The sequence below is a fragment of the Lontra canadensis genome, unplaced genomic scaffold (assembly GCF_010015895.1).
Source record: "Lontra canadensis isolate GAN:19392208 unplaced genomic scaffold, GSC_riverotter_1.0 scaffold5, whole genome shotgun sequence".
Lineage (NCBI taxonomy): Eukaryota > Metazoa > Chordata > Mammalia > Carnivora > Mustelidae > Lontra > Lontra canadensis.
In genome coordinates, this window is record NW_022630999.1 from 16,471,916 (window position 1) to 16,485,162 (window position 13,247).

General features: G+C 56.1%; 1 protein-coding gene across 2 annotated transcripts in view; it reads left to right on the top strand.

Moving 5' to 3' along the window:
* The first annotated feature begins 2,056 nt into the window (after window positions 1–2,056).
* The window catches only part of NDST1 (N-deacetylase and N-sulfotransferase 1), a 54,237-nt gene continuing 43,046 nt past the window's right edge, over window positions 2,057–13,247 (top strand). The window contains exon 1 of one of the 2 annotated variants that reach the window (XM_032851558.1): window positions 2,057–2,245. The gene's annotated coding sequence lies outside the window, so the exon portion shown is untranslated. Of the gene's footprint in view, window positions 2,246–2,574; window positions 2,702–13,247 lie in introns of those variants that run through there. The other variant, XM_032851559.1, reaches the window with a different exon arrangement.

The following is a 13,247-nucleotide window of genomic DNA, read 5'->3' on the forward strand; positions in this document are numbered from 1 at the left end:
GCCTTCTTGTTCCACCAAGCTCTCAAGAGAATGTCCGATCTGTGGAGCTTTTCCCAAGAGGTCACCTATAATCTGCTCCTAACCCACCTCTCCAGTTGTCTTGCTCGTTCTGGCCTTCCTGCTACCTCCGCCCTCCTCCTCTTGCCCCCTACCTCCCACCCATACAACACTCAGCTTTCCCCCAGCACTTTCCATGGGGCCTTTGCACAGGCTGTTCCTTGTGCAGAGCATTTCCTCTCCCCACCCTGATCCCACCCATTCCTCCTGACGCTGCTCCAACGCTGACTCTCCCCAAAGCTCCCTCCTTCTGCTCCCCTCTTACTGTAAGGCATAGCACTTCTTGCCCTGGGCCTCTCCAGCAGGCACTCAGCATAGCCAGCTCCTGGACACCTCCAAACATGTCTATATCCCTCTTGAGTGTAGACCCATGTCTCTTTCAATCCTGCTTCTCCCTTACTAGGACCTCAGTGCCTGGCACAGACAAGATGCTCACAGGACCTCATGTGGATGGAAATAGTCTTCTAAAGCAGAGATTAGCATGAGTAAGGTTCTAGGGGGCTTGTTTAACCTGCCTAAGACTCAGAGCATATTCAAGGACTTTTAGATCATTGAAGACAGGAATATAGACTCTACAGGATAATTTGCTGGTGGATGCTGATTTCCCTGGCCAGACTGGTGGCAGGACTGGAGTGTGCACTAAGTCACAAGCCCCTCTTTGCAATGGCCGGCAGTTGGGGCCTGGGACCACCACTATAGGCTCATTCCTCTCCGATGGCACTCCTTCCAAAGCTGTTACTTGGGCACAGCTTCTTGTTCAGGCCTCAGCATCTCCCCCCCGTCCCCCCCCCCCCCACATAAGTGGGCTGGATGAAAACCTGTTTCCCCCAGGACAAAGTTACTCTTTAGGGGAATGGGGACGAGTCTCTCCTACTGTCATATGGGCAGCTCGGCCTTTCTACCTCTCTTGGCTTTGCTCTGGTTGCTTATACGCTTTTTCATCTTTGTTCCTGCAGTCAGTCTTGAACCTCAGAAGGTTCTTAGGAAACTACAGATCTATTGTTTTCCAAATTTGCCCCAGCCTCACCCAAGGTCCAGAGACAGGATCTCCAGGTAAGGGGCCTAGTGACTCCCAACATTAGGAGATACTCAAGGCTCACTATCAAATCGCCCCCTCCCCACACCCCATCTCTCCTTGTTCTGGTTCACAGAGGGCAAAAAGCCCATCTGCTTAGAGCAGTCAGATCTGAACACAGACTCCACCCGGCTCTCTCTGAGACTCCCAGAAATCATCCCATCTCTCTGGGCCTCATTGTCCCCATCCAGTTAATGAGGATGCCCACTATAGTCTTGCGAAACTTGCAGGGTCCTTGAGATGGTTGAAATGACACTGGGGATGGGAAACTGAGGCTTAGTGGGAGAAGAAATCTGTTAAAGGTCATCCACCCCTTCATCTGCCAGTTCTAGGCCAGGCGCTGGGGATTCAGCTGGGAACAACTTGTTGGGGGAGATGACATCCTCATAAACAATGAGACCAGTAAATGAACCAGATAATCACGATAAAGGAAATAAAGGGGTTTTCGAGAGTCGGGGCAAAGGTGGGGTGGAGTGGGGTGGGGAAGGCCTGCCCAGGAGCGCAGGAGGGGTCACTCAGTCAGAGACCCGGTTGTGGGGGGGGGGGAGCCGTCTGGGGAGGTCCTGGAGGGTTGTCATAAGCCCAGCGGCGTCAGAGTCCGGAGGCCCCCTTCGGCCCCGGCCAGGGCGCTCCCCGGGGCCCCCGGAGGCGCGGCGGGCACGGGTCTTTGTCTCCCTCATTTTCTCCAAAGCCTCTCCGACCCCCAGCGCTGTTCCCTCTTTGACCTCGAATAACTTGTTGGCTTCCCCCGGGCTTTGTTTCCCCGGGGGTCACCGCCTCCGGGACGCCGGGCAGCCGCCGGGGGCCCTAGTGGGTCCCGCATCTGACACCCCCTCCGGCCCCCGCCCCCTACCCGCTCGGAGACAGGGGTCAAAGGCAGCCCGCGTCACGTGGTCGCCGAGCAGCACCGAATCGGCCGGGAGAGCCGAGGGAGAATCCGGGTGGAAGCTGAGAAATCCAGCCCCGATAGCAGCGCCCGGTCCCGCCCCGGCCCCCGCCCCGGGGCGCTCGCCGCACGCCCGCCGGCCGCCGGGCCTCCGGAGCCGATCTCCGGCCGGCACCCACGCTCCATCACGAGATCGAACCCCGCTCCCACGGCCGCGATTCGGGGAGGTAGGCACCGCGGCCGGCGAGGGGAAGGGGAGACTCGCCGGGGGCCCTGGGCGCGCGGGCTCGCCCCTCTGTGCCCCGCCGGCCTGCGGGGCGCATGGTAGCGCGCCCCAACTTCCAGTCTTCGGGGAGACCCCCACCTCCTCGCCGCGGGACCGCGGGGCGGGGTGGGGGGGTGCGGGGAGGGACTGCGATCTGCTCCAGTGCTGTGCAGGGGGCCGGGACTGGGGGCTGGGCACCGGGCGGGAGGGGGAGGGGGACAGCGAGCGGGAGGCGGAGCGGGCGGTGGCGGCGGCTGCGGCGTGGAGCGGGGGTGGGAGCGGCGGGAGGCGGCGGGCGAGGGGTTAACCCTGGCCGGGGCCAGAGCCCCGCGGCGCCCGCACGGCCGTGGGGGAACCCAGGCGTCCCGCGGCTCTCCGGGAGCGCCTCCTCCCCCGGCGGGCGCCCCAGCCTGGGCAGGTAAGACGCTGGGAGGGCCGGGGCCAGCCAGTCCCCTGTCGCCGGGCCGGCGGGGCCCGAGCCGGGCGTGCAGGCCGCGCGGGGCCCAGGCGGCCAACGGCGCAAGTTTAGTGCGGGCGGGCGCCGGGCGGGCGAGCCGAGTCTGCCGGGGCCCGGCGCACCCGGGTGGAGGACAAAGGGGTGGGGGGCCAAGCGGGGGCCGGGGGCAGGCCAGGGTGCAGGCGAGGGCAGCGCGGCAGCTGTAGGTCACGGATAATGTCACTCACGAGGAATGCCCCCTCCCCCTCCCCTCCTCCCGAACAGGGGAAACTTTTGTCTGGCGAGGGAGGGGGGTTAGAGGCCGGGTCCCTGCTCCGGGCAGGGTAGAGGCAGCCGGACCGGTTTTCTCGGGACTGTGCGCGGCCTGGTCTCTAACTCCCTTCCTCCCCCAGCTTCACCGAGCCAGGAGCCTCCGTGTTGAACGCTGCTCTTGAGCACTCTGGGACGGGGTGAGGAGGGGGCGCCGGTGGACGCTTGGGCTCTGGGACAGGCCGGGAATCTGGGGACTGCCCTCCCGGCTCGGCTTTCCCGGATTCGAGCACAGGGTCAGCCAGGAGCCACGCCAGGCCCAGGGGATTCAGAACCCCACCCCCAGTCTAGCCCCGGCCCTGTACTCCTTTCCACCGGCCCCCAGTCATTCAGAATGGCCTCTGGCAGTACTGCCCCCTGGTCTGAGGTGCAGACCGACCTGGTGTCTGTCGCTTCCCAGCTCTGTGACCTTGGGCTGGTTCCTTACCTTCCCCTCACCTCAGTTTCCTTACCTGTACAATGGGAAAAATATAGTATCTTCTAGAATAAGGATGAAATGAGAGCCTGTGGTATGTCAGTAAACGGTGGCATGTTTATATTCAACAAGTATTTACTGCATGTTTACTATGTGCCAGGCACTGGGCTAATTGTTCTACATACATTATTTTATTCAGTTCTCCCACTTGACTATTAGCTGCATTTCGCTAAGGGGGCAACTGAGGCCCAGGATGGTGAAGGTCACACAGGTGGGACGCGGAGGAGCTTGGAGCTCCCCCAGCCTCAGAGCTCTATAAGGTCCTGCTGTGACTATGAGTTCATGTTATTTTCAGTTCAAATTATGAGGACACTTGTCCCATTTCCCCATCCCTAGGTGATGCTCCTTCTGCCTGTTGCTGGTGCAGCGTGAGGTCTGGTGTCCTGGCTCTTGTTATTGTGGGCAGCTGGAGCAGAAGGGACGTCCACTGGAGCCCTATGATGGTCCAACTTCTGTTGCTGGCTGGGCCCGTGGCCGGAATGCTCTCCCAGTGCGGGTGGTGCAGGGAGGAGCCCGTCTCCCTGGCTCCAGCTAGGGACAGCTGGTGGCTTTGTCAACAGGCCTCTCCCCAGCACCCAGGGGACGGCAGAGCCTTTCATCTCCATTCAGACCAGGTCACTTTCAGATCTGCAGGGGGCAGAGGTAGGGCCAAGAAGTGGAGCCCTTGGGGTGACGAGAGACGTAAGGCCAAGGGATTTATGCCTATGTGTCCTCTTGCGTGAATCAGCGGCAGGGTCCTTATTGCTGAGCTAATGGGCTGTCCTAGATGACCCAGCCACAAAGGTCCCTGAGGACAGTAATGGTGGGTAGACTTTGAGCCAGTGTCAGGATTACAGAATCCTGTTGGAAATGCATGTGTATATGGGGTTTCTGAGCCTGGGACACAGTGTGGGCCCGTGAGTCAATGTATGTGGTGACCCAGACTTCCATGGGCTTCAGTGCCCTGTGCTGGCCCAATCTTTTAGTGGGGGTACCATCTCATGACTGCTGATCGGGCTCTGATTGGGAGCCTTGAGTAATCTCTTTTAAATGGAAAACAACTTGCTAATTAACACATGACGTCTTAAAACAATGGAGTGCGGTAGGTAATGAAAGTTCTTGGGAGATGCAAGTTTGTGCATTACTTTTCTAGCTGCTCTGAGGGCTGTGCCATCACTAGATCTGGGATTTGAGGGTCTGTAGGCCTTTGCTAGACTGCTCGAATAGGGGATCTTCCTGGGCTGACAGATCTGTTAGCCTGTAGGAACAAGAGTGGAAATTCCACTACTAGCTGGACTTTGAGGGGACTCAGAAATGCAGGACAGAGAGGGGAGGGGCTGGATGGCTCAAAGGAGTTCTGAAGGATGGGGACGCCCCTTGGCATGTGGCTAGACGGTCCTTAACCATCTGGATCAGAGCAGGAAGAGAGGCCTCTGGGAGAATCAACAGGTGAAGGGATGGAGCCAGCAAGCAAGACAGGATGGCAAGAGGCATTCGAGAAACAGTTTGAAATCACAAGCTGAGGATGCAGCTGAATACGGGATCAGGATCGAATTGCAGATGGGGGGTTGGCCCAGAGGCCAGCGGAGAGATCTGCATCTGAGAAACATAGAAACGGCTCTAGTCTTAGGCCCCCTGAGCTCTGACTGCCCTCGGCTTTGGGCCTGCTCGACCTGTCTTCCATACTTTGGGACCAAAGCCAGGCCTGCAAGTCCCTAGAGATTGGGCAGACTTCTGCTGGCTTGGAATTTGGTTTTGGGTATGGCTTGAAATATCTGGACTGTTTGGAGGACTTGGACGTGCTTTACGTGAAATGGAACATTAGGGTAATTTGCTAAATATGTATGGAAAGTGTCTGCGGAGTGGGGTGATGGAGAAATAAAATAGGGTGAGGTGCTGCTTGTTTCTCAGCGGAGAGGCTGCTGGTCTGATGGGGGAGGGAAGACGAAGACCATTGATGGTAAAGAGGCAGGACGTGGTCAGTGAGAGATGGGCTTTGGAAGGTCAGTAGAGGGGAAAAGCTCTTTGGGTTGTGAACGTTGGCAGGGCTTCCTGGGGGGGGAAGGGTTTGCGAGGATGCAGCCTAGGGGAAGGGGGCAGTGGGAGGCAAGATTTGGTTGTGGGCTGTTTGCAGCATCTTGCTCCAGAGTTTGGATTTTATTCTGTAGTCAGTGGAGAGGACGGAGGGTTGTAAGCAGCTCGTTGAGTCGATGCCTGTTACTGTCTGGTGTCAGGCTCCTTCGGACGCTCCACTGAAATCTCACAGCACCACTGCAAAGTAGCTTCTGCCGCTGGGACCCCCACCCCAGCCCCACTTTCAGATGGGGCAGTGGAGACTCAGACAGCTTGAGTCACTTACAGAACTGTATTGGAACACGGGCCAGAACTGTGTCTGCTCTAGTGGCTGTTCCTCCCAGAAGTCGTTTGGCCAAAGATGATGGCAAAACTGGTGGCGTTGAGACCTACTCAGAGATGATGCTAATTGTGGTCCAGCAGAGAGCTGACCAAAACCTGACTCAGGCCATGGGGCTGAAGAAAGGAGGAGGAGGCCACAGGACTTGGTAGCTGCTTTGGGGATCAGGATCATTGCAGGTGACCAAAGGTTTAGGACCCTTAAGTGGCAGTGCCACCACTTTTGAATCCCTGCAGGGCTGTCTCTGGGCAGAGGACATAGCCTTGTCCGGTGCCTCCTGAGGGCAGAGAAAGCACCAAGGGAACAGGAGGCTAACAGGGGACTAGGGTGCCCAGGGAGGAGGCAGGGTCTCCATCGCTGAAGATATGCAGTGAGCATTGCTAAAGGTATAGGGGAGAGCATGCAGAGGGTGCGTGCCGGCAGGGTCAGGTCTGGGGGACTTCTCTCAGTTCTCTTTTCTCTCGAGAATCTCAGCAGTTGGGGTGGTGCTCGGCCCACTTCCGCCCCCTGTTTTTCTCATAGCTCTTCTGAGCTGCCCCTTCCTATGCTTCTTGGGAAGTTCCCCATACTTGCCTGGCCTGCAGTGCTCTGCCTGGGAGAGTCCTCACCCTGTGGAACACACTCAGCACGGCTGGCCTTCCAGGGGCCCCTTGGGACAGATCAGCTGCCAGAGCCTGAGCGGCCGGGGACTGTGGTTTTCCAGAGGACTGGAGCCTTCTGCTTCCATTTTCCAGTCTGTGAAATGGGTTCAGTCTCTCTTGTTTAAAAATGTGTGGAAAGAAGGCTGAATCATGAATCATCTGAATCAGGAGGAGCTGGAGGAAAGGGCTTGAGAGTTAGAAAGTGAGGAGTGGGAGGGCTGGGGTAGGGGCAGGGCTGTTCCCCTCCTTCTCTGCAGTAAAGGTTAAAGCAGGGTCTCCTGGACCTGGAGAGGGGGCGTCACCAGCTTTCTCTTGCCTGTGGGGCTTACAAAGTTCTGCCCATCCTCTTCAGCTTGGAGGCTTGGAGCTTGGTAGAAGGAAAGGACATGGATGTCTAGGACTGTGTAGCCTCTCACCAAGAGCCAGTGTGTCTCCAGAGGAATCACGGAGGGTTCCAAAGCTCTTTTCTAGATGGAGAGAGTTTATATTAACTTGCCTCCTAGCCCTTTGTATTTCTCCCTGTTCTATTTTTTTGATATGGATTGGATTAATCTAATTAAAAAATTTATGTTGCAAATGAGCATTTATTTATTTGTGGGCTAGGTCTGGGGAGTAGCCCGCTGTGTGACCCTGTGCCCCATCTCCCATTCCCCCTCAACCCTCAAGCAGAACCTGCCTCTTGTCCCTGCCTGTGTGTAGCCGTCCCTGCTGCTGTGGTCATCTCTGCATCTGGTGAAGGCACTGCACGCCAGTCACTTCCTCTCACCGGCCCCCCACCAGGCCTCCCCAACCGGGGCCCAGCTCCAGTGCTACCCCTCCATACAGTCAGCCCTCATGCCGCAGAACTGGCATGGCCTGCACCCTGCAGTTGTACAGCCGGAGCCTGTGACACGGCCCCCTCACCGGGCCCTTCACACACCTGGCTTGAAATTCAGATCTCTTAAGGACACATCTCATTTCTTCTAGGATCCGTGCTTTAGAGGTGGGTGCTGCCTGTGGGCCATTTCTACACTGGTGGGAGTGGGCGGCATTGCAGAGTGGAGTCAAAAGTTGTGGGTTCAAATCCCAGCTCTGCTACCATTAGCTGTGGGATTTGGGGCAAATTACCTAAATCTTAAACCCCTTTTGGGCATTGGTTTTCTCAGCTGCAAAATGAGGTAATAATTGTCCTGTTTTGCTAGGGAGAGTTCGATGCCTTTCCCTGGGTAAGAGCCCAGACCATAGGAACTCTTCAGAGATAACAGTGGGTATTACTATTGTTTATATCTGGGGGGTGGTCTGTCCTTTCAGAGATGGAGGGAGGAATCCTTGGGGTTTGAGTTCCTGACCTTTCTGTATAATAGCCTGAGAAGGCTCGTTCAGAAGAGGAAACAGGCCCAGAGACTCAGGGCAATTTGTATGGGGTGTGGGTGCTGGCATTCTCATCCAAGAAGCCTGACAGGATTTCTTCTCTTTGTTACACCTGTTTTTCCTCTTCTCTCCTTTCATCAAGGTTGAGGTGCTCAAGCTCTAAAATAGGCCCGTTTTCCTCTCTGGTGGCCATGTGGAATGGTGTCTGAAACTTGTGTCCAATAAGTTGACCTGGCTGGCAGGTCCTGTGGCCGTCCTCAGGATGAGGGACCCACACCCCAGGCTGTGCACACTGTGGGCTGGAGCCCCCAGAGGCCTCCCGCCTAGCCTCCCTGTGCCTTGGGAATGGGAACAGGATGACGGCAGGGAGTGGTGACTCCGGGGTAGGTCTTGAGGCAGGTGAGTAGAACACAGAGCAGAGGCTGGAAGCTAGGCCCTGGCAGTTCAGATCCTTGCTGGGCTGTCTCCCACTGGTGGGACCTTAGGCAAGCTCTTTAGTGTCTAGAAAGATAATGCAGGAAACATGCTTAGCTTGAAGCTCAGTCCATGTTAGTTGTTGTTGTTGGCAATGTTGTTATTGTTGTAGTTGTTGTAATTGTTATTATTGTAATTGGCGACGTTGTTTTTGACCACAGAGCTCATGTTGTCCTCCCAACTGCTGTAGGAGACAGGCACCAGTATCCCCCTGCCCCGCCCCTGTGCCCCCCATAAGCAGGTGTGGCACCAAGGGCTTGGCGGAGCAGATGGCGCAGCCTGGGGAGGTGCAGACTTGGGGGGTGACCATCATGGTCGGCTGGTGTCTGAGGAGCTGCTCTGGCCAGCTGAAGCTGACCTGTTCTGTGAGACCCGGGAAGAGAGGCAGCACTTAGAGCCAGCCAAGATGTCCAGACGTGTGGCACAGCATCCCGGTGCAGAGACTCTGGCCTCATTCACACCTGAGGTCTGGCTGCGTGCAGCAGGGCTGGAATCGTCCTCACCCGCCAGCCGGCGGGGGAGCCACCTGTCTGGGCAGGTCTGTGGTGGCGCTCCAGTGGCGGAGGTCTGCTTGTAACTGCTCTGTGGCAGCCACCTCTGATCTGCGCTGCCTGCCCAGGCAGAGGCCAGGTGAGGAGAAATGGGTGTCATCATCACAGTGCCTGAGCTCATGCCTCCCTCTCTGCCCAGATTCCCTTCCTCCTGTCCTTACATCAAGGCCTCTCCTGCTCATGCTTTTACAGGAGTCTCAGCATCACGTACTCGAGAGAGCTCTTCCCGATTCCCCTGCAGGTTAAGTCAGTGGTCCTCAAAGTCAGTATCTGGACTAGGCATGGGCATTACCTGGGACCTTGCTGGAGATGCCAGTTATCTGGCCCCACCCCAGACCTACTGAATCAGAAGCTGGGATGGGGGGGAAGGAGGGATCTAGCAGTCTGAAGAAGCTTCCAAGGGATTCAGGTGCGTGCTAAAGTTCAAGAAACACTTGGTTAGAGAATTAAAAAAAAAAAAAAGATGCTTCTCTCCTTGGGCTCTCAGCATAGTCGGATACCCAATAAATGTGGAAGACCCAGAGAAAAGCCCAGTTTCTTTCTACACTGGCTTCAAAGAGCCACCATCTTGTAAGAGCCTTCCATCTCCAGGAAGCAACCTTGTGACACAGTAATGAGGTTCAGTAGAACCCCAACACAGATATAGGAGACCGTGCCAGGGCCACTGGAGGAAGGCAGGATCAGGGGGCTTGAAGGGTGGGGAGCTTTGTGGATGGCAGAAGTGGGGGCCAGGAACAAGCCAGCCGTGTTCTGGGGCTGGAGTCCGGTGGAGTGTGTGGGTTCTGCTTCAGAGAAGCGTGTGTGCTGGGGGCTGAAGGCGCGTGCATGGTTGTGCGAGGACCGTGGTCAGATGTGGTGGGACAGGGCTGAGGCGCCCTAGCTGTCACCAGCCCAGTGGTGTTAAGCATCTCAGTAATTTTACTGATGATCATATAATTGCCACTCAGCATTTTTTGAGGGCTTACCAGTGCTTACTAGGCATAATCCTATAAGGCAGGCACTATTATTGTCCCCATTTTCTTAGATGAAAATACTGAGGCCATACAGCCATAAGGTGGTAGATGTAGGAATTCCATAGAATTCTGTAGGGGTGCTTAGAAGCACGATCTCCTTGGAAGAAGGGAGGTGGGGAGATGGTCTTGGCATGTTTGTTTAGTAGGCCACAGCTTAGATTGTTTTTTTAAAGACGCAGAAACATACATACTATCAGATGAGTGAATTAGGTTTTGGCAAGGGTGACGGGATTGCGTTGGGGTGATTCGGGCTGAGGCCTCCCCATTGGGCCTCCGCTGCAGACACTGTCATTCTTACTGTTGTCTGGATGACCATTTGGGGCACACAGACTCACTCAGCGCTGCGTACAGGATCCCACAGCTAGGGCAAGGGAGAAAATCAGAGAGAGAAGAGTGGGTCTCTGGTTCTAGCAGGAGGACTGGGGATGGGGGTCAGGATGAGAGCCTACTGTCTAGCCTGCTGTTCTTTTCTGCCTCAGTGTCCCCAAGGAGCCCAGGAGCTGGAGGGCTTTCCTGACACAGTGTGGCAGCCTCTTCATTTTTCCCAGTGGGGAACCAAGGAGCAGGGACTTGCCCGCACAGGGCCACACAAGGTGTCATGATTGGGACCAGAACCCAGAGCTATCTCCATTCTGACCAGGGAAGGGCTTGTTTCCCAAACACTGTCCCTGACCCCATCTCAGGCAGTCTGGGTAGCCATCACCCTCAGGGTGGCCCAGAGCGCTGCTGGGGGCAGAGACGGGTGTGTCCTGGGGAGAAAGCTGCCAAAGAGAGGCAGGGCAGCATCCAAGGGAAGAACACCAAGAAGCCCAAACCCCAGACGGAAACCAAGTGTGTTTTCTAGGTCCTGAGAGGATATCTGGAACAATGGAAGTAGGATGGGGGAAGCTGGACTATAAAAAGGGCTTCTTAATATCCTTTAAAAAAAAAAAAAAAGTGGTCTTTAGGTTTGACTTTTGTTTCTCTGAAGGATGTTTATGTAACTTCCTGAAAGCAAGCTTCCAGGGCTCCGTGAAGTTTGTCATGCTGCTGTTTATATACTCAGGGCTTTGAGTGGGAAGGGCTTGATAGGGTGGTCTCCCCGTTTTACAATTGGTGGAACTGAGGCTCTGAGAGATGGGAGGGGCCTATTGGAGGTCATGCAGTGAGATAGCAGAAGACTGGGCCCTGGAGCCGGGGTCTTCTGGTGCCTTGCAAGGGGCTGTCGTCTTGACTTACTACTCCCTGGGCCCCGGCTGGCATGGAAGCTGGGCAGTGGCTACATAGGAGCCCCCTTGGGAAACACTCAGAGCCATGGAGAAAGGGCAGATCCGGGGCTGGTTTCTATCGAGGTGGGCTCCCTCAGTGCTGACTTGTGGGGCAGGCAGGAGGCTGGGGTGGTGTGCTTAGTGATGCCACCCCCGTCCAGATGCCACGGCCCAGCTGTGCACCGTCTGCCCAGCAGCTGGGAGCTGAGTCACACCCAGTGGGTGCAGAGGCGAGGGCTATTGTATGTCATGATTTCTTCTGTTCTCCCAGCCCTGAAGGGATGACTAGGCCCTGAGCCCCGATTCATGCCCACGCCTAGGAACTTAAGCAGCTGTGAGTTTAGGCTTCATGTTTACAGATACGAGGCATCTCGAAGGGCTTGGGGGAGTCCTCTTCCTCTGCCACCTCCTGTCTCTCAATCCTGCGGATCCTATGATCTTGACTCATCTGTTCTCACCAATGCAGGAGTCTGTGTGCCCCTGAGATCACGCACAGCATTCTGTCGGCATTCCTCTTCATTCTTTCTCTGTAGAGAGAGTCTGGAGGTTTCATCAGGTTGTCAGAGGCCCCAGTGTCCCCTCAGGTGCTGACAGGAGGGTGAGAGGCCGTGGGCCTGCACTACATCGAGCAGGGTGCTGATGAGGCCGTGAGGTTGTCATATTCTAGGAGACGGTAGCCCTCTGGCCGCAGAGCACGGTGGTTCAGAGTGTGGCCTCAGAGGCCAGGGTAGGGTTCTAAATCCTTCACTTAGGAGCTGTGTGACCTTCGGGAAGTGGCTGTGGCTGTGCCTCAGTTTCCCTCTCTGTCAAGGGGGAAGAATAATAATAGTTATCTCGTGGTATCCCCGGCTTTTAAAATAAGGTAATCCAGGTGAAGGACTTATCCCAGTGCCTGATACAAAGTAATCACTTGGTAAAAGGGCGCTGTTGTTATTAGTCCCAGCTCTGATCCTGTTAAGTGCCTTACCGTGGGGGTCTTAGTCCCCACCTGTGGCTCTGTACTTTGTGTTGAGCTCTCCAGGAGCTGCAAGGCAAGGTGGGAGAGTAGAGGGTAGACAGGGAGGGAGGGAGAACCTTCTCTGTATTTCTGGGACTCTCTGGCCCAGGCCCTCGCTTGGTGCCTTGAACATGGCTTTGTCCTGAGGCAGGCTTATGTAACCAGCCAGGCCTGGCCAGACAGGACACGATTCTTAACCTTGTTTTGTCCTCCATTGTCTCTACCTCCGATGGAGCTGTTGCATTAGCTGACCCGTTCCTCAGGCTACAGGGATGAAATCGAACCTGTGCTCTGCTGCTGCCCATTGATTTAATCTGGAGGTTTGCTGGGTGTGGGGGCCCCTCCCCCTGCCACCTGGGGACAGAGGGAGCTGATGCCTCTTGCCTGCTTTGAGGGCAGAGATAGGGACTCCTCATTAGGGGGAAATGAAGGCCATAGGCTAGGGGCCCCTTGATCCATGGCCCCTGTGTTTCCAGCGGGTGTGCCTACCTCTCCCCAGGATTCCCTTGCAGGGGTGCTCTCCCTGTCCTGCAGCCCACACCCCTCCTTCTCTCCCCCGAAGCCTTCCTGGGCCCCTCCGCTATGGGGAAGTTGGCTTCTACTGAGCTTCACAGCATGTTCTGTGGCACAATATGTCACTTTCCAGAAAACAGAGGCCACAGGCTGGCAGGCCACATCTTCCCCATGGGCAAGTTCTGCTCAGCCCATGATGAAAATTGAACCGATTGCCAAGAGGAGATTTTACCTAAGAGTCCCGATTTCTGGCTTTACTTCACAAATTCGGAGGATCAGAACCTCTTGAGCCTGAGTTCTTCGCACACGCACCTGGTCTTTCTGGCCGTCCAGGTGTCTGAGTTTGTAACCCTGTCCTGATGGTGTGGACTGCTTTCTCTCCTGTGCTATATGGTGTAGCTCCTCGTCTCTCTGCTTTGTGAGCTCTTTAAGAGTGACGGAGGATGGGGGGCTGGCTCCTCTCTGCTCAGAGCATCGTGCTAAGGCTCAGGGCCCTGTACACAGCAGGAGCAAATTAAGTGTTTCCTCTCTGAGCGAAGGTGTGG